Consider the following 25,186-nt stretch of genomic DNA (forward strand, 5'->3'; position numbering starts at 1 on the left):
ATTTATAAAGCATCTCGTAGAAGTACTATGTACGAGTAGATGCTACGTACCATGTGTATCTAACTATGTAGCACAGTTCCAGGCACTGAGGATACAGTGGAGATCTGGGCACCTCTCTTATTTGGGGCTCTTCTTCCATATCCAGCATTTTTGAAGTTCTGAGTCCAGGGTTTAAAATGTGGGCAATCAGCCTTGATACCACCTTTTTTCCAACCATCCGATCCCTTATAAAGTTCTACTGAAGCTTCTTTTACAATATCTCTTTGGCTTGGCCTCTTTCTCTCTCCCCACACCCATACCATTCTCACTGAGACTATTCTACATAACCATACTTCTCCACAGAACCTGTCACCCACAGCTCCTGTTCTAGTCCAGGCCTTTAACATTTTGCAACCAAAATACTATGTTAGTCTGGCAGCCAGTCTCACCTGGTTTTACCTCCAGTCGCTGCTTTTAGATCATATGTCAAATACCAATTGGATTGTGGTACTCTCCTATTCAAGAATCTTCACCAGTTGGACCTGACTTTCAAAGCCCTTTCTAAGCTATCTTTACCCACCCAACCTAACCTCTCATGTCTCTGCTCCAATCACACTCTGCAACCAGCTTTGTGCCTTTGCTTTTGGTTTTCTAGTAGAATCTAACACAAGCCCTGGAATTGGACATTGATTAAAATCCCAGCTCCACCACTTACAAGCTCTGCTTCTCAGAGGTCTAGCTGCCATGACAGTAAGATGGTGATGATAGTACCTAATTAATAGGGTTGTAATGTTCAAATGATACAGTGCTTGTCAACTGCCTAGAACAGAGTTTCAGTTATGACTGTGACTGTTCCCTCTGCCTGGAATGCCCCCTCCCATTTTGGTACTCTAAGTCCCGCCTGTTCTTCAAGGTACTACTCAAGTAATGTCTACTCCATGGAGCTTGTCCTTAGTAATCTAGTCCCCACAATTTAGCCCATCAAAAATAATGTTTGATATTGATCATCATCATTTCATGTACATTACTCTCATCCTATGAACTATATCAAGCCCAAAGGTGATAAGACAAAGACAAATGAGTCAGATCTACTAGGTTCATAGCCTAACTCTACCACTTTGGATGTGTGATTCTGTGTTAGTCACTTAACCCATCTGAGCTTCGGTTTTATTATCAGAAAAAAAAAAAAACAAAAAACAATAATCCTTACCTGGTTATGTTACTATGGGGATGAGGCAGAACACTGTCAAAGTTTCTGGGACACATACTGATGTATAGCATATGGTCAATAAGGAGAGGGTACTGTAATAAGAGTTGTCGGCTCAGACTTAGCCTTCTTGATAGTTCAAGAATCCTTCCACCCAGATTTACCCATCCACTGTCAGGGTTCCACTAGCATCACCCTTGCCATACTTTGAAAGGTAGCTTACAAAGCCTCCTACTCTCTCTAGGGTTTCTCCAGGAGTAGGAAACAACCTTAAAGGAGATAGAAGCAAGAAAGTGGAGGCTTTGAGAACACTGAGAGAAAAGCATTCACTGGGGCTTCCCAGGTGGTACAGTGGTAAAGAATTTGCCTGCCAGCGCAGGAGATGCAGGAGACATGGGTTAGATCCCTGGGTCACGAAGATCCTTTGGAGTAGGAAATGGCAACCTACTTCGGTATTTTTGCCTGGAAATTCCATGGACAGAGGAGCCTGGCAGGCTATTGTCCATGGGATTGCAGAGTAGGACATGACTGAGCACACACACACACACACACACACACACACACACACATACACACATCATTCATTACCCCAAATTCCTTTCTTAGGAAGCAAAAAGAAAGGGATATTGAAGAAAGAAAGCAGAAGGGGGAAGAAGGGTAACAGCCATGACGGCCATGGCTACCAGTAGTACCTACCATGGAAGTTGTCCAGGATGGGGAGATAGCTTAGGAGAGGGCTAGGTATCCAGCCAGCTCCGACGGTCCTCAAAACCCCTCCAGCCAGCCCCTGGGGCTTCTTTCTGCAGGCTGGATCCTCCCTTAGTTGAGACTCATTTGCCTTCCTTTAAAACCTCGTGAGAGAAGGGGCCATCAGCCCAAGTCCCTGAGTGTGCTCCAAGGGGCTCAGGCACAGTCAGGTCCCAATTCCAAGAACAGAAAGGAGTAGCACCGAAGGCAAGGTATGGCCATCAGCCTGGTTGGGCCTAGAGGAGGCCACCACCTTAGGGAATGAGGGCCAGTGTCAAGAGCTGGATAGGAGTGAAGACGCTGCTCCAGAAAGTAGCCAGCACCCTGGTGGCAAAGGGAAGGATGAAAGGCAGTTCCAGCAGCACAAACAGCCCTCCTGTTCCCTACTCCAGCCTCCTCTGAGCTCTGGCCCACCCCCTTACATAGCTCAGAGGCCAATAAGGAAGCTGGGCCCCCAGCCACTGCTAGAACTCAGGAAAGGAGCAAGGAAATGATGTTTGGGAAAGATAAAGTGGGTGTCTAAAAAATTTTTTTTAAATACACGCAAGTGAGAGAGAAAAATACCCCAGACACATACACTTAAAAGAATTCCTGTGCTTCCTGGACTGAGTTGACTCCACCCAGCCATCTCCGCAGGTCCTCTGAGCCCCAGAAAAGGAAAACCCAGATCAGCCAGGCCCAGCAGCCTCCAGGTCCAGCCAAGAAAGTAGCACTACAGCTGGTTTTACGTACCTGGGGGCAAGGAACCTAGAGATCTCCCAGAATGAATATCCTGTTGAGACAGAAAGATTCACAAACCATTCTGGACCGTATTTTCAGAGTCTGCCCATCCTATGGGCATCTGAGCAGACCCAGAGGAAACTGCATTTCACACCAGAGACTCTAACTCCATAACAGTGCTGCTTGGAGTCAGCATCCCTGCCTCTGCCATGACTTTACTCTGACCTCTGGCAATTTACTCCCCCTGTCTGGGCTTCTGTTTCCTCTCTGCAAAATAAAACATTAAAGCCCATTGTCACAAACAACCTCTCCAACTATATGGCACACTCTGAGGCAACAGTCCCCAGCCCCAGGCTGAGGGTCCACATGATGTCTCACTGACCTATGCAACAGCCAGGACCCAGAGAAGCCCCACAGAAGTTTATTACATACCCTAAGCCCAAGCTCAAGCATCAGAATTTAATTCTTCTTGGGGATTCAGAGTTGGGATTTTTCCCTTCATAATACTCCAGGATCTCCAGGCCAGTTTCCTTTGGCCTCTGGTCTCAATTTCAGCCATTTCTGGCCTGAGAGAGCTTATGTGAGCTTCCTCAGACCAAGAAATATCCAAGGGCCCTTCCTCTCTGGGGAAACCATGCCAAGTGGCCCCTTACCTGCTCTGCCCTCTGGACCTCCTGGGGAAGTTTGAAAGGAATTTTGTTTACATGTGCCTATAAAAGGCAGGTGCCATCCAAGTAAGCCCACAGACCCTCCTCTGGTAATCAGAAGTCCTGTAAGGTAGGAGTTTGGGGATTTAGTATGCCTGCAGATCTGGGTTGAAGATTCAGCTTTTACACACTAATTGTTTGGCTTTGGGCATGTCACAGAGACTCAATTTCCTCATCTTCAATGTATGCCTGGCACACAAAAGGCATTCAGTAAATGATATCCATTATTAATATCATCCTTGACCCAAAATAATAATGGATAAGGTACTATTAGTGGCAAGAAAAAGAATTTCTTCAAGCCAAATGAAGAGGAATGCAAGAGGACTAATTAAGAGAAGGTTCAAAAATCAAGGCTAACTCTCTAGAGTAGCACTTCTCAAACTTCAGTGGCCAGACTAATCACCTGGCCATCTTGAATCAGATTTTGATTCAGTAGATCTAGAGTAGGCTCCAGATTCTGACTTTCTAAGAAGCTCTAGAGTGATGGTGATGTTGGTGGTGTAATAACCACATTCTGACAATACACTAGGGAATACAGTACCTTTAGCAATAGCACAACACTAGGGAATAACCCCTGCTCTGAAACAGCATCAGAGTAAATAGTCACTTCTAATCCCATTACTCAGGCCTGGGTACCTAGCCTTCCCAAATCTGGTCACCAAGTGCCTTTCTCCTTCCACTCTGTAACTCAGTCCATAAAAATGCTTCCCTGACCCCCATTTCCTAATGAAATAAAGAATAACAAATGTGATAGCAGCCTGGCCCTGTCAATGGTCAGATGGGTTGAGGAAGTTTTGACTAGAGGTGCAAGCATGTTTTGGGGATTGCCTTAGGTAGGGAGGCAGGATGGGAGTATGAGAGTTGGGAAGTCACCAGAAGAGGTGATATGATGGACAGATGGACACAGGCAGTATATACTCAAGAAATCCTTGTGGAGAGGATAATAAGAGAGGAATTTCAGCAGTTTGGCCAGTTTAGGATTTAGAAAGGAGAGACTGGGATGTGGGGTTGGGATAAAGGGGGTAACTTCTCACTTAGCAGAGCTAAGTTCCAGACAACATGAGCAAGCATCACCTCCTCTGTTCAGGGGAAGGTAAAGATGACTGTATCTTTTCCAAGCACTCAGAGGATAAGAACCTGGCCTGGAGCAAGGAGGGTGGGCACATGCAGGTGGAAATGACAGATCTGTCAGAAAGGCTCCCTTGTAAAGGCTGTTGTGAGAGGTGAGGGGAGGGAAGTGGACCAATTTTAGAAGGAGTCACTCTCTAGCTGCTCTAGAGGGCTGCCACCCCAATACCTTCCAACACAACTACTGGTCTCCAAGCCTAGCTCTCAGCAGACCCCTCAAGAACTACTTGGAGGGAGGAAGGCAGGGGGTAAGCAAAAAGAGAACCCTAGCTCTGATCCAACCCAGGGCAAGAAGGAAAATACAACCCCTGTTGCTTGGGGTTATGCTTAGCCTGAGGTCTGGGTCATAACCTACCACAGGTTCCTTCCTCTTCTGAAAGTGTTTAGATAAGGAGAAGCACAAAGTGGTGTCCTTGATTAGCTCTGTTGACTTTCTATGGCTCTTCCAGCCTCCTCCGCCCCTCCCAGCACATTCTACCTGCCCCACATGAAGGAATTCAAACTCATTCTGGCCTGCTCAGCAGGAAGGGAAGCCTGTTTTGTCCACAGCCAGTGGACAAAACAATGCATGGCTTGTTTATCTGGCAGAAGGAGGCAAAAGCCGCTTGATCACCATGAAGGGATACAGATCTCTGAAGGCCTCCTCACAACCTCACACTGTTAGCTGGACGACCCTGCTGATCTGGACACCTTCCTTATACAGACCCAACCAAGGACGAACATGTATATGTATGTAAATGTGTGAAAGTGTATGTATGGGTAAGTATGCATGTATGCATGTGCATGTATGGGTAAGTATGTGTATATCTATGTATATGTGTGTATATATACATATGTATGAGTTTAAAGAGAACTTTAAGACAAGACCTTTCTTGTCAGTTGGGAAGCTATAATTTTGGTCATCTGAGATATAGGTACTTTATGTAGAGGGGACTTTTGGTACCCAGTTCTGCCCTTCCACCTTCCCCACTTCTTCTACTTCCCCTCCCCTCTTGGAATAGCCAGGTCAAGTTCTTTCATAGAAATCTGCTGAATCCCCTGCCTCTCTACCCTCTACCTCAGGATACATTCAAGGCTAAAAAGAAGCCCAGGGTAGTGAATAAGAAAGGAAGGGAATGCTGGGTTGGGAGTAAAGACTCCCTCAAATGCTGTGATGTGTGTCAAGGGGTGTCTTTTGGCTTTCCAAGTATGAAAGTAAAGAGTAATACCCTCATTTGGTTAGGGCCTTTACACTTGACTTTCCGCTTTCATTTCTCCATTTTTTCACATTAGAATCTTTAAAACATGGGGACACCTATTTTTCTAAAGGAGGTTGGAGGGAGGCAACCATATGAAAGAAGTGGGAGAGCTCTGCAAATATTAGGGGCTAGAAAAATGCTTAGTAGTTTAGAAACACAGTACTTAGAATTCTCTTTCAGACTTGGCTGTGAAACATATTCTAGTTTACATATCTATGTAGAGGCAGATAAAACATACCCATCATAGACTGTTTCTTGTCAATGATCCCAAAGGCAAGGAGGTGGATGGTGCATATTTCGCAGCTTCTAGGAGCAAGGGGAGCAAGTCAAGAATCTGAATAATGAAAGAGAGTTTTTTTCTCTGCCCTGTACATATAAAAGCTAAGGGTGTAACACCAGAGGGCTGAGGGCGACTTCATATGAGCACACAGGGAAAATGACGACAGGTTCACAGAATAGCATCTGTTGAGTCAGCTTCTGCTATGATGCCCAATTTCCTAAACCAACACCCAGAGTGATAAAGAAGGTGGAGGATGTTTGTCCTCCAGCCTTAGTTTCTATCAGTAATACCACAGCATCCCTTGGGAATGAATGCAGGAATAATACAAGATTTCCTTTCTTTTCATTTTAAGCCAAATATCTCCAACTCAGTATTGGAGTACCAATTTTCAGGAAAATGATGAACTCCACAAAGATTTTGCCCAAAGTCAAGTCTCAAAACCCTTTAGAATTGCTTCTGGCCACTCCCTAAATCATCTCCACTACTAAATGCATGAAGCCCAAAGACAATGTCCAGTAGCAGTGAGAACCTCAATAGAACCAAGAGAACCTACTCATTCTCCTTTGAGCAAACATGACAATGAGAATCAGTGCTCAGCAGAGCTGGAACATGGTGAGCAAGGTAGATAGTACAGGGACATGAGGCTGGGGAAGTGCGAAGGCCAGATCACAGAGTTTTCAAGGTCAAGGTAGGAAGTTTGGGTTTTATTTCCAATGTAGTGGGAAATACACTACTGGAGATTGTTAAGAAGGTGACAATGATCTAAGTTTTATAAAGATCTCACTAGGCTGATAGATTTAGGCAGGGCAGGAGTAGAAGTGAGGGAACCAGTTTAAAAAGGCTTTTATAGGTAAGAGATAATGGTGATTTGTTCTAGGGAAGAAGTAGTAGGGTTAGAGAAGAGAGGTTTGATTACAGATATCTTGGAGGTAGAGTTGACAATATTCATTGATGGATTGGATGTGGAGAGTGAGGGATAAAGAAGAAGTCATGCCATCAGAGTTGCCTGGCATCTGTAACTTCTTAGCACAGAATTCATTCCCGAAACTGAGTCATTAGTAGTTCTTAAAAAAAAAGTTAGCAGTCTTTATCATTCTTTTATTCAAGCATTTATGGAACTCCTATCTACATTTAAGGTGCTTGAAGAGGTACTATGAAACATGCCAAAATGAAGAAGATATGATTCCTGTGCTCGAGAAATTTATAGTGTGGTAGGGGGGGTCAATATGGGGCTTCCCTGGTGGCTCAGACAGTAAAGAACCTGCCTGTAATGCAGGAGACATGGGTTCAATCCCTGGGTTGGGAAGATTCCCCGGAGAAGGAAATGCCAACCCACTCCAGTATTCTTGCCTGGAGAATCCTGTGGACGGAGGAGCCTGGTGGGCTATAGTCCAGGGGGTTGCAACAGTTGGATATGACTTAGCAACTAAACCATCATCACCAGGGAATGAATAAAAATACCTATGTAACTATTCTATATACTAACAATAAAACACTCAGAAAGAGAAATTAAGGAATCAATCCCATTTACCATTGCAACAAAAAGAATTAAATATCTAGGAATAAACTTACTTAAGGAGACAAAAGAACTGTACACAGAAAATTATAAGACACTGATGAAAGAAAGCAAAGATGACAAAAACAGATGGAGAGATATTCCATGTTCCTGGGTAGAAAGAATCAATATTGTGAAAATGACTATACTACCAAACACAGTCTACAGATTCAATGTGATCCCTATCAAATTACCAATGGCATTTTTCACAGAGGTAGAACAAAAAATTTCACAATTCATATGGAAACATGAAAGACCCCGAATAGCCAAAGCAGTCTTGAAAAAGAAGAATGGAGCTGGAAGAATCAACCTTTCTGAGTTCATATTATACTACAAAGCTACAGTCATCAAGACAATATGGACTGGCACAAAAACAGAAATATAGACCAATGGAACAAGATAGAAAGCCCAGAAATAAACCCATGCACCTATGGGTACCTTATTTTTGACAAAGGAGGCAAGAATATACAATGGGGCAAAGACAGCCTCTCCCATAAATGGTGCTGGGAAAACTGGACAGTTGCATGTAAAAGAATGAAATTAGAACACCTCCTAACATCATACACAAAGATAAACTCAAAATGGATTAAAGACCTAAATGTAAGACCAGAAACTATAAAACTCTTAGAGGAAAACACAGGCAGAACAGTCGATGACATAAATCAAAGCAAGATCCTCTATGACAAACCTCCTAGTGTAATGGAAATAAAAACAAAAGTAAACAAGTGGGACCTGATTAAACTTAAAAGCTTTTGCACAGCAAAGGAAACTATAAGCACAGTGAAAAGACAACCCTTGGAATGGGAGAAAATAATAGCAAATGAAACAACTGACAAAGGATTAATTTCCAAAATATATAAGCAGCTCATACAACTCAATATCAGAAAAACAAACAACCCAATCAAAAAGTGAAAAAAAGACCTAAACAGATATTTCTCCAAAGAAGACATCAGATGTCTAACAAACACATGAAAAGCTGCTCAACATCACTCATTATTAGAGAAATGCAAATCAAAACTACAATGAGATATCACCTCACAATGGTCAGAATGGCCCTCATCAAAAAGTCTACAAACAATAAATTCTGGAGAGGGTGTGGAGAAAAGGGAATGCTCTTGCACTATTGGTGGGAATGTAAATTGATAGAGCCACCATGGAAAAAGGTATGGAGATTGCTTAAAAAACTAGGAATAAAACCACAATATGACCCAGCAATCCCACTCTTATGCATATACCCTAAGGAAACAAAAACTGAAAGAGACACATGTATCCCATTGTTCACTGCAGCACTATTTACAATAGCTAGAACATGGAAGCAACCTAGATGTCCGTCAACATATGAATGGATAAATAAGTTGTGGTACATATATACAATGGAATATTACTCAGCCATAAAAAGGAACACATTTGAGTCCATTCTAATGAGGTGGATGAACCAGAACCTATCATACAGAGTGAAGTGAGTCAGAAAGAGAAGGATAAATACTATATTCTAACACATATATATGGACTCTAGAAAAATGGTACTGAAGAATTTATTTACAGGGCAACAATGGAGAAACAGACATAGAGAATAGACTTATGGACAAGGGGAGAGGGGAGGAGAGGGTGAGATGTATGGAAAGAATAACATGGAAACTTACATTACCATATGTAAAGTAGCCAACAGGAATTTGCTGTATGGCTCAGGAAATTCAAACGGGCTCTGTTTGAATTTATCAACCTAGAGGGGTGGGATGGGGAGGGAGATGGGAGGGAATTTCAAAAGGGAGGGGATATATGTATACCTATGGCTGATTCATGTTGAGGTTTGACAGAAAACAGCAAAAATCTGTAAAGCAATTATCCTTCAATAAAAAAATAAATTAATTTAAAAAAATCGATGTAACTAAACAGAGTAGAATATCGTGTCATAAAGGAAATGCTAACAAAATGAGAGTTTAAAAAAAGAACAAGGGTTTTACTTTACTGGGGACTATATTCAATATGTTATATAACCTATAATGGAAAATAATTTTTAGAAAGAATATTATATATCTTTATATATCTCCAAATCACTTTGCTGTACACCTGAAACTAACATGATATATTGTAAATCAACTATACTTCAATAAAAATTTAAAACCATTCATGTAATAAAAACATTATTAAGCAAGTTTTCTTATTTTTTTTGTTGAAAATGCTATAAAATTGGTGGTGTCTAAAACCAGACAGTCAAGGAGGAAACAAAGGAGAAAGCACAGATAGTTGAATCAAGGAAGATTTTGCAGAGCCTCTAATTTTGAAAACTCAGGATAATTTCAGCAGGAGGAGACTGGGGAAGAGGTCATGCGAGGTGTTTTGTAAAAACAAGAGTGGGAAGAGCAGGAATATACTGAAGGAAGAACATAGAGTTTTTCTAAGGCATACAGGAAATAAAATTAGAATGATGCAACAACATGGTGAGCCTTAAGTGTTTATCCTAACATTTACTTTACCAACAGGCAAGACAGAGGCTTTGGAGGTTCCAGAATAGGATGAAAGAGATGGTAAAAGCAGTATGTTAGGAAGGTTTTTCTCATAGCCACAGGTAGGATGAATTATGTGGATAAATACTGAAAGAATAGTGAAGTGAGTAGGCTAGTGCCATAGACTTAATAAAAGGTAGAACTGGAGAGGTGACAGTGAGAGTGGAGCAGAATGAAAGGATGTGAGAAAGGACATAAGAGACAGAATCAAGAAACTTGGATTACTAATTAAATATGGAGGAAAGAGAAGTTAAGATGGCCATGAAACAGCTAGCGGTATCACTATCTAGATTGGGAAGTTGAGAACCAGAGACACGAGTTTGACTTTAGACATGAGCATGTTTGATATGCTGTCTAATGTAGATAGTCATGCCCCACAAGCAGCCTGATATCTGGGCTGTAGTGCTAGAAAGAGGTTAGGGTAGGGTATGGACATGTGGTCATTATCCACAGAGAGGGGGCAGCCGAGTGCATGTGACTGCCCACAGTATATGCATGCAAAGGAAATAGAGTGGATGACATATCTCTACAGAACAGCTAAAGAGGAAGAAGAGCTAATCAAAAAGACAAAACAATAAAATGCAATTTTCAATGATATTGGCAATATATTTTTAAAAACTGTCAGCAAAGTTGCAGGTAAAGAAGTATTCTTATAAACTGCTGGATGGGAATGGATTGGGTATACATTTGCCTCAAGGAAACTTGCCATATGTTATCAAGAGACATAAAAATGTTCCTACTGTGTTTGCTTTAGCTGACGTATACTAAAATCAGAACAATATAGAGAAGATCAGCATGGCTGTCCCACAGGGATGACAGCAAATTTGTGAAGCACTGCATATTTTTTTCTAGAATTAGAGAGTGGTGGTGGCTATACAACCTTGTGAACATACTAAAACCCACTTAATTCCACACTTGAAAGTAATTAATTTTATGGTTGGTAGATTATATTTGTTTTTAAAAATGTTTGATGTATGAGGCAGGGCACCCAAAGCCGGAGTTCTGTGACAACCTAGAGGGATGGCGTGGGGAGGGAGGTGTGAGGAGGTTCAGGAAGAAGGGGACATGTGTATGCCTATGGCTGAGTCATACTGATGTATGGCAAAAACCATCACAATACTGCAAAATAATTGTCCTTCAATTAAAATAAATAAATAAAATTTTAAAAATGTTCCTACCCTTTAATCTAATCTTTCCATTCCAAGGATTCTATCCTAAGAGAGCAATTAGAAATAAATATATTGATTTATGTACATGAAGTGTCAACAGCTGCAGGGTTATTTATAATGTAAAATTAGGAATATCCTAACGGTTCTAACAGGAAAAGGAGTACATCAAGGCTGTATATTGTCACCCTGCTTATTCAACTTATATGCAGAGTACATCATGAGAAACGCTGGGCTGGAAGAAGCACAAGCTGGAATCAAGATTGCCGGGAGAAATATCAATAACCTCAGATATTCAGATGCTGCTGCTGCTAAGTCACTTCAGTCGTGTCCGACCCTGTGTGACCCCATAGACGGCAGCCCACCAGGCTCTCCTGCCCCTGGGATTCTCCAGGCAAGAACACTGGAGTGGGTTGCCATTTCCTTCTCCAACGCATGAAAGTGAAAAAGTGAAAGTGAAGTCGCTCAGTCGTGTCTGACTCTTAGCAACCCCATGGACTGCAGCCCACCAGGCTCCTCCATCCATGGGATTTTCCAGGCAAGAGTGCTGGAGTGGGGTGCCATTGCCTTCTCCAAGATATGCAGATGACACCACCCTTATGGCAGAAAGTGAAGAGGAACTAAAAAGCCTCTTGATGAAACTGAAAGAGGAGAGTGAAAAAGTTGACTTAAAGCTCAACATTCAGAAAACTAAGATCATGACATCTGGTCCCATCACTTCATGGCAAATAGATGGGGAAACAGTGGAAACAGTGTCAGACTTTATTTTGGGGGGCTCCAAACTCACTGCAGATGGTGACTGCAGCCATGAAATTAAAAGACACTTACTCCTTGGAAGGAAAGTTATGACCAACCTAGACAGCATATTGAAAAGCAGAGACATTATTTTTCCAACAAAGTTCCGTCTAGTCAAGGCTATGGTTTTTCCAGTAGTCATGTATGGATGTGAGAGTTGGACTGTGAAGAAAGCTGAGCGCCGAAGAATTGATGCTTTTGAACTGTGGTGTTGGAGAAGACTCTTGAGAGTCCCTTGGACTGCAAGGAGATCCAACCAGTCCATTCTGAAGGAGATCAGCCCTGGGTGTTCTTTGGAAGTAATGATGCTAAAGCTGAAACTCCAGTCCTTTGGCCACCTCATGCAAAGAGTTGACTCATTGGAAAAGACTCTGATGCTGGGAGGCATTGGGGGCAGGAGGAGAAGGGGACGACAGAGGATGAGATGGCTGGATGGCATCACTGACTCGATGGATGTGAGTCTGAGTGAACTCCAGGAGTTGGTGATGAACAGGGAGGCCTAGCATGCTGCGATTCATGGGGTCACAAAGAGTCGGACACGACTGAGCGACTGAACTGAACTGAACTGTTCAAAATTTTGGAAGTTAGGTGAAGTACTGTGTATCTACATGAAGGAACAATAGTCTACCATAGTTGTGTTGTTCTTTAGTTGCTCAGTCGTGTCTGACTCTTTGTGACCCCATCAACTGTAGCCCACCAGGCTCCTCTGTCCATGGGATTCTCAAGGCAAGAATATTGGAATGGGTTGCCATTTCCTTCTCCAGAGGATCTTCCCAATCCAGGTATAGAACCTGCATCTCCTGCATTGCAGCCAGATTCTTTTCTTCTTTGTTAATTTGAGAAACGTTTTTATACCCCTTTGAGTATATGATTGAACTTTTAATTTCAAACACTTACCCAGAATAGAACTATAGAAAGTGAAATATTTAAATGCGCTTCTGTTTCCCTAAATTTTCTTACATAAATAAGGCATTATTTATTCATTCAATAAATATTTATAGGCTGCCAACCATATTCCAGCCATTCTTTTAGAATGTCTTTATTCATGTACAAAACAAAAGTTATTTTGAGGACTTCTGTATATTGCATATCTCTGTTTCTATTTCTCTATATCAGTGTCTCTAACTCCATCTCTATCTCTGTCTCCATGTCTGTTCCTATTGATGCATATCTTTTTTTAAGTTAATTTATTTTAATTGGAGGATAATTACTTTACAATATTGGGATGGTTTTTGCCATATATCAACATGAATCAGCCACAGGTGCACATGTGCCCCTCCATCCTGAAACATCGCCCCCACCACCACCTCCCTCCCCACTCCATCCCTCTGGGTTGTCCCAGAGCACCGGCTCTGAGTGCCCTGCTTCATGCATCAAACTTGCACCGGTCATCTATTTTACATATGGTTATATACATGTTAAAATGCTATTCTCTCAAATCATCACACCCACACCTTCTCCCACAGAGTCAAAAAGTCTGTTCTTTACATCTGTGTCTCTTTTGCTGCCTTGCATATAGGGTTATCATTACCGTTTTTCTAAATTCTATATATATATGTTAATATACAGTATTGGTGTTTCTCTTTCTGACTTACTTCAATCTGTATAATAGGTTCCAGTTTCATCCAAATCATTAGAACTGACTCAGATGTGTTCCTTTTCCTAGCTGAGTAACATTCCATTGTGTATATGTACCACAACTTCCTTATCCATTAATCTGCTGATGGACATCTAGGTTGCTTTCATGTCCTAGCTATTGTAAGCAGTGCTTCAATGAACATTGGGGTACATGTATCTCTTTCAATTCTGGTTTACTCACTGTGTATGCCCAGCAGCGGGACTGCTGGGTCATATGGCAGTTCTATTTCCAGTTTTTTTTTTAAAGGAATCTCCACACGGTTCTCCATAGTGGCTGCACCAGTATGCATTCCCACCAACAGTGTAAGAAGGTTCCCTTTTCTCCAAACCCTCTCCAGTATTTATTGTTTGTAGACTTTTTGATGGTGGCCATTCTGACCTGCGTGAAATGATACCTCATTGTGGTTTTGATTTACATTTCTCTAATAATGAGTGATGTTGAGCATCTTTTCATGTGTTTATTAGCCATCTGTATGTCTTCTTAGGAGAAATGTCTGTTTAGTTCTTTTGCCCACTTTTTGATTGGGTTGGTTGTTTTTCTGGTATTGAGCTGCATGAGTTGCTTGTGTATTTTGGAGATTAATTCTTTGTCAATTATTTTGTTTGCTATTGTTTTCTCCCATTCTGAAGGCTGCCTTTTCACCTTGCTTATAGCTTTCTTCATCGTGCAAAAGTTTTTAAGTTTAATTAGGTACCATTTGTTTATTTTTATTTCTTTTACTCTGGGAAGTGGGTCATAGAGGATCTTGCTGTGATTTATGTCAGAGAGTGTTCTGCCTATGTTTTCTTCTAAGAGTTTTATAGTTTCTGGCCTTACATTTAGATCTTTAATCCATTTTGAGTTTATTTTTGTGTAGTATACTCATTTTCACTATATTGATTTTTCCAATCCATGAACATGGTATATTTCTCCATCTATTTGTGTCATCTTTGATTTCTTTCATCAGTGTTTTATAGTTTTATATCTATGGTTCCTTTGTTTCTTTAGGTAAATTTATTCCTAAGTATTTTATTCTTTTCATTGCAATGGTGAATGGGATTGTTTCCCCAGGACAAGATGGCTTCAGAGGTGGATTCTTCCAAAAATTTAGAGAAGAGCCACACCTATCCTACTCAAACTCTTACAGAAAAGTGCAGAGGAAGGCAAACTCCCAAACTCATTCTATAAGTCCACCATCACCCTCATACCAAAACCAGACAAAGATGGCACAAAAAGAGAAAACAACAGGCCAGTATCACTGATGAACATGGATGCAAAAATCCTCAACAAAATTATAGCAAACAGAATCCAACAACATATTTAAAAGATTTTACATCATGACCAAGTGGGCTTTATTCCAGGGATGCAAGGATTCTTCAATATTCAAAAATCAATCAGTGTGATAACCATATTAATAAACTGAAAGATTGAAAACATATGATATTCTCAATAGATGCAGACAACCTTTGACAAAATTCAATACCCATTTATGATAAAAACTCTCCAGGAAGCAGGCATAGAAGGAACATACTTCAACATAATAAAAGCTATAAACGACAAACCCACAGCAAACATTATCCACAGTGGTGAAAAACTGAAAGCATTTCCTATAAAATCAGGAACAAGACAAGTGTGCCCACTCTCACTGCTACTATTGAACATAGTTTTGGAAGTCCTAGCCACAGGAATCAGAGAAGAAAAAGAAATAAAGGGAATCTAGATTGGAAAAGAAGAAGTAAAACTCTCACTGTTTGCAGATGACATGGTCCTCTACATAGGAAACCCTAAAGATAACACCAGAAAATTATTAGAGCTAATCAATGAATGTAGAGTTCCAAAGGATACCAAGGAGGGATGAGAAAGCCTTCCTCAGTGATCAATGCAAAGAAATAGAGGAAAACAATAGGATGGGAAAGACTAGAGATCTCTTCAAGAAAATTAGAGATACCAAGGGAACATTTCATGCAAAGATGGGCACAATAAAGGACAGAAAGAGTACGGCTCTAACAAGAGGACAGAAAGAGTACGGCTCTAACAGAGGCAGAAGAAATTAAGAAAAGGTGGCTAGAACACACAGAAGAATTATACAAAGATGATTTTAATGACCTAGATAACCGAGATGATGTGATCATTCACCTAGAGCCAGATATCCTGGAGAGCGAAGTCAAGTGCACCTTAGGAAGCATTACTATGAACAAAGCTAGTGGAGGTGACAGAATTCCAGCTGAAATATTTCAAATCCTAAAAGATGAAGCTGTGAAAGTGCTGCACTCAATATGCCAGCAAATTTGGAAAACTCAGCAGTGGCCACAGGACTGAAAAAATGTCAGTTTTCATTCCAATCCCAAAGAAAGGCAATGCCAAAGAATGTTCAAACTACTACACAATCATATTCATCTCACATACTAGCAAAGTAATGCTGAAAATTCTCCAAACCAGGCTTCAACAGTATGTGAATAAAGAACTTCCAGATGCTCAGGCTGGATTTAAAAAAGGCAGAGGAACCAGAGATCAAATTGCCAACATTTGCTGGATCATTGAAAAAGCAAGAGAGTTCCAGAAAAACATCTATTTCTGCTTTACTGACCACGCCAAAGCCTTGGACTGTGTGGACCACAACAAACTGAAAAATTCTTAAAGAGATGAGAATACCAGATCACCTTATATGCTTCCTGAGAAATCTGTATGCAGGTCAAGAAGCAACAGTTAGAACCGACATGGAACAAGAGACTGGTTCCAAATCAAGAAAGGAGTATGTCAAGGCTGTATATTGTCACCTTGCTTATTTAACTTATATGTAGAGTACCTCATGCCAAATGCTGTATTGAATGAAGCACAATCTGGAATCAAGATTACTGGGAGAAATATAAATAACCTTAGATACGCAGATGATACCACCCTTATGGAAGAAAGTGAAGAGGAACTGAAGAGCCTCTTGATGAAAGTGAAAGAGGAGAGTGAAAAAGCTAGCTTAAAACTCAACATTCAAAAAACCAAGATCATGGCATCTGGTCCCATCACTTCATGGGAAATAGATTTGGAAACAATGGAAACAGTGACAGACTTTATTTTGGGGAGCTCCAAAAGAACTGCAGATGGTGACTGCAGCCTTGAAATTAAAAGATACTTGCTCCTTGGAAGAAAAGCTCTGATAAACTTAGACGCATATTAAAAAGCAGAGAAATTACTTTGCTGACAAAGGTCCGTCTAGTCAAAGCTATGGTTTTTCCAGTAATCACATATGGATGTGAAAGTTGGACCATAAAGAAAGCTGAGCACCAAAGAATTGATGCTTTTGAACTGTGGTGTTGGAAAAGACTCTGGAGAGTCCCTTGGACTGCAGTCAATCCTAAAGGAAATCAGTCCTGAATATTTATTGGAAGGACTGATATTGAAGCTGAAGCTCCAATACTTTGGCCACCTAATGTGAAGCACTGATTGATTGGAAAAGACCCTGATTCTGGGAAAGACTGAAGGCAGAAGGAGAAGGGGACAACAGAGGATGAGATGGTTGGATGGCATCACTGACTCAATGGACATGAGTTTGAGCAAGTTCTGGGAGTTGGTGATGGACAGTGAGGCCTGGCATGCTGCAGTCCATGGGGTTGCAGAGAGTCAGACACAACTGAGTAACTGAACTGATTTAATGAATATAGTAAGGTTGTTGGATATAAAATTAGTACACAGATATCCCTTGCATTCCTATACACTAACAATTGAAAAACAGAAAGAGAAATTAAGGCAGGCAGATTCCATACTGCTAAGCCACCAGGGAAGCCCATAGTCTGCTATTACAAAAGAGGAAAAACAGTATGCAAACCTGTATGTTGTATCAGCCCAACTCAAAAAACAAATATCCATATGCATATATTCATGTACAAGCATACACATATTAAAAGCCTGTATGGGCATGTCCCTGGTGGTCCAGTGCTAAGATTCCGAGCTCCCAATGCACAGGGCCTGGTTTTGATCCCTGGTAGGGGAACTAGATCCCTCATGCCACCATCAGCAGTTCACATGCTACAGTGAAGATCCATCACAGCCAAATAAATAAAAATTTTTAAAAGGCTAGATGAAAATTACTAATATCTTACCATTAAGTATCTCTGTGTGTCAGAATTAAGGGATATTTTCATTCTTTATAATTTTAGAAAATTTCAAAATTGTGTACATAACATGTGTATTACTTTTAAATGAGAAAAGGTTTCCAAAGAAAAAGGACTCCCTCATATACAGACATATCATTTACCCTGGCAACTGTCTAATACAGCTGTCTGACACATTCTTAAGTTAGGAATCTGCAATTATACTTATGATCCCACTTAACTCTTTTAAACATCTGGATTTTGCCCTTAGGGAAATCAGCTCAGAGCCTACCAACCTAGCAAGATGGTTTCCCCAACAAATACTTTCCTGTTTGGAAGTAGATTCCTCTGCTTATTCTATTAAGTAAAAGAAAAAAAATTCTACCTGACATTTTTTTTACCCCAATATCAGCACTAGTTGCTGTTCTCTGCTGTGAGATGTGGCCAGAGCTGGAAGAACAGGAGCAAGTTGAGAAGAGGCCAGTTAGAAGGAAAAGGAGATCAAGTCAAAGTCAGCATCATGGCCATACTCATTGGGTTAAAATCATTTTACTACTTAGGACCTTCTTGACTTTGGTTTCTTTCTAGATGCCTGATGAACTTGATAGGACAAAGTCGGGTAGAGAGGTGACAAAGCACAGGAAAAGATGATGGGGGTGGCAGCAAGTACTATTTGTGAAGCCATAACTGCTAATATTTATAGTTCCCAAAGAACTTTCATGGACACCAGTCCATTTAATTCTTACAAGAACCTTATAAACTCCATGTTAGAAAAGAAGAACCTCCATGTCAGGTTCAGAGGTAAAATCATACAAGGCTTGAATCCAAATTATTTGCTTCAAAATTTCTGTTTTTTCCTAAACAATAGTTTTCAAAGTTTGTCACATATAGAAGCATCAGCATCACCTGGGAAATTGAAGGAAATAAAATTCTGGGGCCCTACTCCAAACTTTTTGAGTTAGAAACTCTGAGAGTGGAGCCCAGCCATTTGAATTTTAGCAAGCCCTCCAAGTGATTCTGATTCGTGCTCAAGTTTGAGACCCATCACTCTAAAAAAAAATGCTACCATACATTTTAAACAGATTTTCAAATGGCTTCTTCAAAATACTGGCTGCTGTTGCTTTTACTTATGTTGGGGTCTTGTCTTCCAAGGCAGTCTGGGAACCTCCCTTCAACTGCCAGCGGCAGTTGTACACATAGCTAGTGGCTATGTATACAATAGAGGGTATCTGCTTGAACAGAATTCGGGCTCCAGGGGCAGGAACATTCTACTTCATGGTGAGGCACATCCCAGAACCAAAAGGGCAGTTCCCACATCGCAACTTCCATTGTTGAGTGGAGACATGAGCTGGCAAGCAGCTGCCATATATCTATCTCCTCTGCTGAAGTTTCTCTTCATAAAGCTTTCATATGGTTTTACAGTGCTCTGCATGAGCCCCTGGGAAATTCCCTGATCTGATGTATTTACGTTTACAAACCTCTAGTTCATCAGGCTTTTCATCTCTTTGTATTTCGGTTGGGTTTTTTTTTTAATGGATTTGGAAGCAACAACTGAGAAAAAATATACAGCAATTGAAACAAAATTATTTTCCTTCTGGGGAACCTGGACACCCAATTTCCTCACTGCAGGTAACTGTTCATTCTTTCTCTCTCTCACATACACACACATACACACAAAGTCATGTATATTCCTCCCCGCCATGAGATGGAGAACAAACAAATCAGTTACTCTTTGGAAAACTGGACTTGACATATATTGGATTTTAACTTTTGTCAAGGTGATTTTCGTCAAATTGAAACGAAACTCATACATAGATATGGATTTAATTTGAAAATGCTGAAGCAGAAAGACAAAACCATGGACTGAGAATTATAAAATTTTCAAGACGCTAGGAGTGAACAGAATTGGTTGTATTTCCCCTTCTATAAGGCACTTGCATTGAATTCATTCATTTATTTATTCATCGATTCATTCGTTAGTTATTGAGAGCCAAGACAGCACCATTCAAGATGCTGGGGACAAACCAATCAATAAAACACACAAAATAGTCTCCATGGAACTCAACTCTATAAATATAGAATATGACAGGTAGTGATAAGTGCTATGAAGATAGAGAAAGCAGGGTAAGGGATAAACTGGCAGGTCTATCTATGTGAAGGCCAATTCTATTTTAGAGTGTGTGGTCAGGGAAGGCTTCTGTTAGGAGGTGATACTTGAACAACAAAAGTATTAATAAACAAAGTCACGGAAGGAGCCAAGAAAATACTGAGGGAAAATGTTCTAGGCAGAGGCATCAGCCAGAGCAGTGGTCCTGAGACAGGATCAGCTTGTCATGGTCCAAAAACAGCATGAAAGCCTGTGTGGTTGGAGCAGAATAAACAAGACAAAGAGAGGTAGGAAATAAGGTTGGGGAAGGAGCCAGGGGCCAGGTGAATGGGTTATTGTAAGGATTTGGGGTTTAATTGTAAGAGTGATGGAAATAAATCCTGTGTCTATTATTTGTTTGTGCATGTGTGCATGCGAAGTTACTTCAGTTGTGTCCGACTCTTTGTGACTCTATGGACCATAGCCCACCAGGCTCCTCTGTCCATGGGATTCTCCAGGCAAGAACACTGGAGGGGGTTGCTATGCCCTCCTCCAGGGGATCTTCAGGAGTCTAAAGGGCTTCACAGGTGGTACTAGTGGTAAAGAACCCACCTGCCAATGCAGGAGACATAAGAGATGTGGGTTCGATCCCTGGGTTTGGAAGATCCCCTAAAGGAGGGCATTGCAACCCACTTCAGTACACTTGCCTGGAGAATCCCATGGACAGAAAAGCCTGGCAGGCTACAGTCCATAGTGTCACAAAAAGTCAGACATGACTGAAGCAATTTAGCACACACACACAAGGAATCTAAAAAGTCTGCACTATGATCCTTGCCCTCAAGAAGCTTTCAATCTGTCATCCATTTGGGGAAACAAGCCAGAAGTACAGGAGACTTGAAAAGGGATGGGGGTTCTTGCTGACTCATATATACTTGTTCCTAATACTAACGAGCTATCTTTAGTAGAAAACAGCTCCAGGAGGGAAAAAGGCTTGCCTTCTATGTCAATCTGAGAAGATTCTTTCACCTCACATTTTAGGCTTTTTTATCTCAAAAGCACTTACAGTGTTTATTATGTATTACAAATATTAAAACACTTAATACTCGTAACTATCCTACAAAGCAGGTGCTACTATTGTCATCTCCATTATTCAGAGAGGAAAATTAGAGGCCTGGAGAGATACAGTAACTTGCCCAAGATCACAGATCTACAAAGTCACAGAGATGGTATTCAAACTCAGGCAGCCTGGCTCCAGAGTCCATATTCTTAACCACTATTCTAATCTCCCTTGCCTAAAGACAGAAGGATCGGAAGAGGGGGCATGATGAATCTAAAATTGAGACTAAAAGGGAAAGTCTCCCAGATGTCCTAGGTGAACCAGAAGAGTTCTGGGGCCTATGGGAAACATGGGGAGAAGACTGAACTAGTTGAGGGGAAGAGCTAGAGAAGCAGCTCTTTCCTATGGGAAACTGAGAGGTCATGGGACTTTTGGGTATCCTGACCTGCCTAGCACAGAATACATAATATCTAATAGCCTGCAGGGTCTTCCTGGTGGCTCAATGGTAAAGAATCCACCTGCCAATGCAGGAGACACAGGTTGGATCCCTGAGTTGGGAAGATCCCCTGGAGAAGGAAATGCCAACCTACTCCAGTATTCTTGCCTGGGAAATCCCATGGACAGAGAAACCTGGTGGGCTACAGTCAACAGAGTCGCAAAGAGTTGAACATAACTTAGTGATTAAACAACAACAAGAGCCTGAAACCAGAGAAACTTACATAAAGGAGGTCAAACATGAGGTCTGGTCCTGAAGAAAGGGTAGGAATTGACCAAGATGAAAAGTACTTCTATAAGAGTAGCTTGTAAAAATCAAGGAAATTTGAGAAAAACATACTGTTCTGAAGGTAGAGTGTATGAGGAGGGGTGGTAGGAGGTAAATCTAGAGAGGCAGGCTGAACAAAACATAGAAGATCCAGATTGCCATGCTAATGAATTTTGACTTTCCCCACAGGCACTGAGGAGCCAAGTGAAAAACTCTAAGCATGATAATGTCAGGGTCAGATTTGTATTTTTGAAAGATGCATCTGCTAGCATTTTTTTTTTAGGGAGAAAGAAGCAGGTGGACCAGTTAGGAAATGAATGTTATAGTCCAACATGATCCATGATTCAGGGATAGAGTGGTAAGGCAGATTTGAGTCTTGTCTGAGAATGGTATAGGAGGTAAAACCAATAAATCTTGGTTCCCAGTTGGACAAATGTGAGAGATAAAGGAAGGGGTCCAGAGTGTGTACAGATATCTCACTTCAGCAAATGACTGAGTCTGTCACCAAGAAGAGTAGGGAGGGAAATTAGTCCAGTTTTGGACAAGTTGAGTTTTAAGTTTTTATATTTTTAAAGATAGAGTACCTGAGGAACTATGGTCGGAGGTTCATAATATTGTACAGGAGGGAGGGATCAAAATCATCCCCAAGAAGAAGAAATGGAAAAGGGCAAAATGGTTGTCTGGGGAAGCCTTACAAATAGCTGAGAAAAGAAGAGAAATGAAAGCTAAGGGAGAAAACGAAAGATATATCCATCTGAATGTAGAGTTCCAAAGAATAGCAAAGAGAGATAAGAATGTCTTCCTAAGTGATCAATGCAAAGAAATAGAGGAGAACAATAGAATGGGAAAGACTATACATCTCTTCAAGAAAATTAGAGATACCAAGGGAACATTTCATGCAAAGATGGGCTCAATATAGAACAGAAACGGTATGGACCTAACAGAAGCAGAAGATATTAAGAAGAGGTGGCTAGAGTACACAGAAGAGCTATACAAAAAAAGATCTTCATGACACAGGTAACCAGGATGGTGTGATCACTCACCTAGAGCCAGACTTCCTGGCATGTGAAGTCAAGTGGGCCTTAGGAAGCATCACCACAAACAAAGGTAGTGGAGGTGATGGAATTCCAGCTGAGCTATTTAAAATCCTAAAAGATGATGTTGTGAAAGTGCTGCTTTCAACATGCCAGCAAATTTGGAAAACTCAGCAGTGGCCACAGGACTGGAAAAGTTCAGTTTTCATTCTAATCCCAAATAAAGGCAATGCCAAAGAATGTTTAAACTACCACACAACTGCACTCATCTCACGTGTCAGCAAAGTAATGCTGAAAATTCGCCAAGCTAGGGTTCAACAGTACGTGAACTGAGAACTTCCAGATGTGCAAGCTGGATTTAGATAAGGCAGCGGAACCAGAGATCAAACTGCCAACATCTGCTGGATCAGAGAAAATGCAAGAGAATTTCAGAAAAACATCTACTTCTGCTTGATTGAGTACGCTAAAGCCTTTGACTGTGTAGATCACAACAAACTGCAGAAAATTCTTCAAGAGATGGGAATACCAGACCACCTTACCTGCCTCCCGAGAAATCTGTATGCAGGTCAAGAAGCAACAGTTAGAACTGGACATAGAATAACAGAATGGTTCCAAACTGGGAAAGGAGTATGTCAAGGCTGTATATTGTCACCTTATTTATTTAACTTTTATGCAGAGTACATCATGAGAAATGCTGGATTGGATGAAGCACTAGCTGGAATCAAGATTACTGGGAGAAATATCAATAACCTCAAATATGCAGATGACACCACCCTTATGGAAGAAAGTGAAGAGGAACTAAAAAGTCTCTTGATGAAAGTGAAAGAGGAGAGTGAAAAAGCTAGCTTAAAACTCAACATTCAAAAAACCAAGATCATGGCATCCAGTCCCTTCACTTCATGGAAATAGATGGGGAAACAATGGAAACAGTGACAGACTTTATTTTCTTGGGCTCCAAAAGCACTGCAGATGGTGACTGCAGCCATGAAATTAAAAGATGCTTGCTCCTTGGAAGAAAAGCTCTGACAAACCTATACAGCATATTAAAAAGCAGAGACATTACTTTGCTGACAAAAGTACATCCAGTGAAAACTATGGTTTTTCAGTAGTCATATATGGATGTGAGAGTTGAACCATAAAGAAAGCTGAGCGCCGAAGAATGGATGCTTTTGAACTGTGGTGTTGGAGAAGACTCTTCAGATCCCTTGGACAGCAAGGAGATCAAACCAGTCAATCCTAAAGGAAATCAGTCCTGAATATTCATTGGAAGGATTGAATTTGAAGCTGAACCTCCAATACTTTGGCCACCTGATGTGAAGGACTGACCCATTGGAATAGACCCTGATGCTGGGAAAGATTGAAGTTAGGAGGAGAAGGGGATGATAGAGGATGAAGTGGTTGGAACGCACCACTGACTAGATGGACATGAGTTTGAGCAAGCTCTGGGAACTGGTGTTGGACAGGGAAGCCTTGCGTGCTGCAGTCCATGGGGTCACAAAGAGTCGGACACAATTGAGCAACTGAACTGAACTAAAAGCAATATTTGTGAAAGGTAAACCACTCAAACAGTACAAAGGCATATACGATGAAAAATGAGTTCCCCATACTCTGGTAGAAACCATCATTAACAGTTTCTTGTTTATCCCTAGGCATAGTATGACATAGTTTTAAGAACATAAGCTCTGGAATGAGACTGTCTAGATTTGAATCTGCCACTGCTACAGTGTGCCCTTGGACTAGTTATTCAACATCTCTGCCTCACTTACATTATCTGTAAAATAGCTATTACAATAACAGGACACACAAAAAAGCATACTAGAGTACTGTTCAAGATCTTGCTGTTTGTGTTTAACAATATATGTAGGAGATAATTTTGTATCTGCATGTAGTTTTTCACAAATTTTTAATAACCACTTACTATTGTACTTGTGTGAATTTTCATACTTTATTTAACCATTACTCAATTAATGAATATTAAGTTTGTTTCTAATTTTTTTAATGTCGCAATGAATATTTTTGAACAACTCTTCACACACACATATATGATTATATCTGTTAGATAAATTCCTGTAAGTGGAGCTCTGGTTCAGAGCATATGAATGTTTAATTGTGATAAAGTCTCCTGAAATCCAAAGAAGTTATGTTAATTTGCTTTTCCACCAACAATATTTTAGAGCAGTGCTTTTCAAACTTTCATGTGCAAACAAATCACTTTGGGAACTCATTAAAATGCAGATTCTGATTTAGTAGGTCTGGGATAGGGCTGAATTTGTAACAAGCTCTCAGTTTATGCAGATACTGCTGGTCCTAGGATCACACTTTGAGTAGCAAGGTATGTATTAAGGTGTAAGAGTACACATTTCTCTACATGCTTGTCAAAAAATATGTATTACATGTTCTGATTTTTGCCATTCTGATTAGTGAAAGTTGTATTGGTGTTAAGGTGAGAATTATTGATTAAATTAACCTATATTTCTTTAATTATGAGTGTTGTTGAGTATCTATTTATTTTAT

The 25,186-nt window shown here is 40.7% G+C and overlaps 1 protein-coding gene and 1 non-coding gene across 4 annotated transcripts in view; one reads left to right on the top strand and one right to left on the bottom strand.

Moving 5' to 3' along the window:
• Positions 1-25,186, bottom strand: part of SHROOM4 (shroom family member 4) — a 262,413-nt gene that overhangs the window by 53,214 nt on the left and 184,013 nt on the right. The window contains exon 1 of one of the 3 annotated variants that reach the window (XM_010821952.4): positions 1,883-2,277. The exons of the other annotated variants lie outside the window; for them this stretch is intronic. The gene's annotated coding sequence lies outside the window, so the exon portion shown is untranslated. Of the gene's footprint in view, positions 1-1,882; positions 2,278-25,186 lie in introns of those variants that run through there. 3 annotated transcript variants of the gene reach the window in all.
• On the top strand, positions 10,812-10,914 carry LOC112445231 (U6 spliceosomal RNA). Its single transcript, XR_003033599.1, has one exon. It is a non-coding gene; the product is annotated as a U6 spliceosomal RNA (small nuclear RNA).

This window comes from Bos taurus, chromosome X (assembly GCF_002263795.3).
Source record: "Bos taurus isolate L1 Dominette 01449 registration number 42190680 breed Hereford chromosome X, ARS-UCD2.0, whole genome shotgun sequence".
Lineage (NCBI taxonomy): Eukaryota > Metazoa > Chordata > Mammalia > Artiodactyla > Bovidae > Bos > Bos taurus.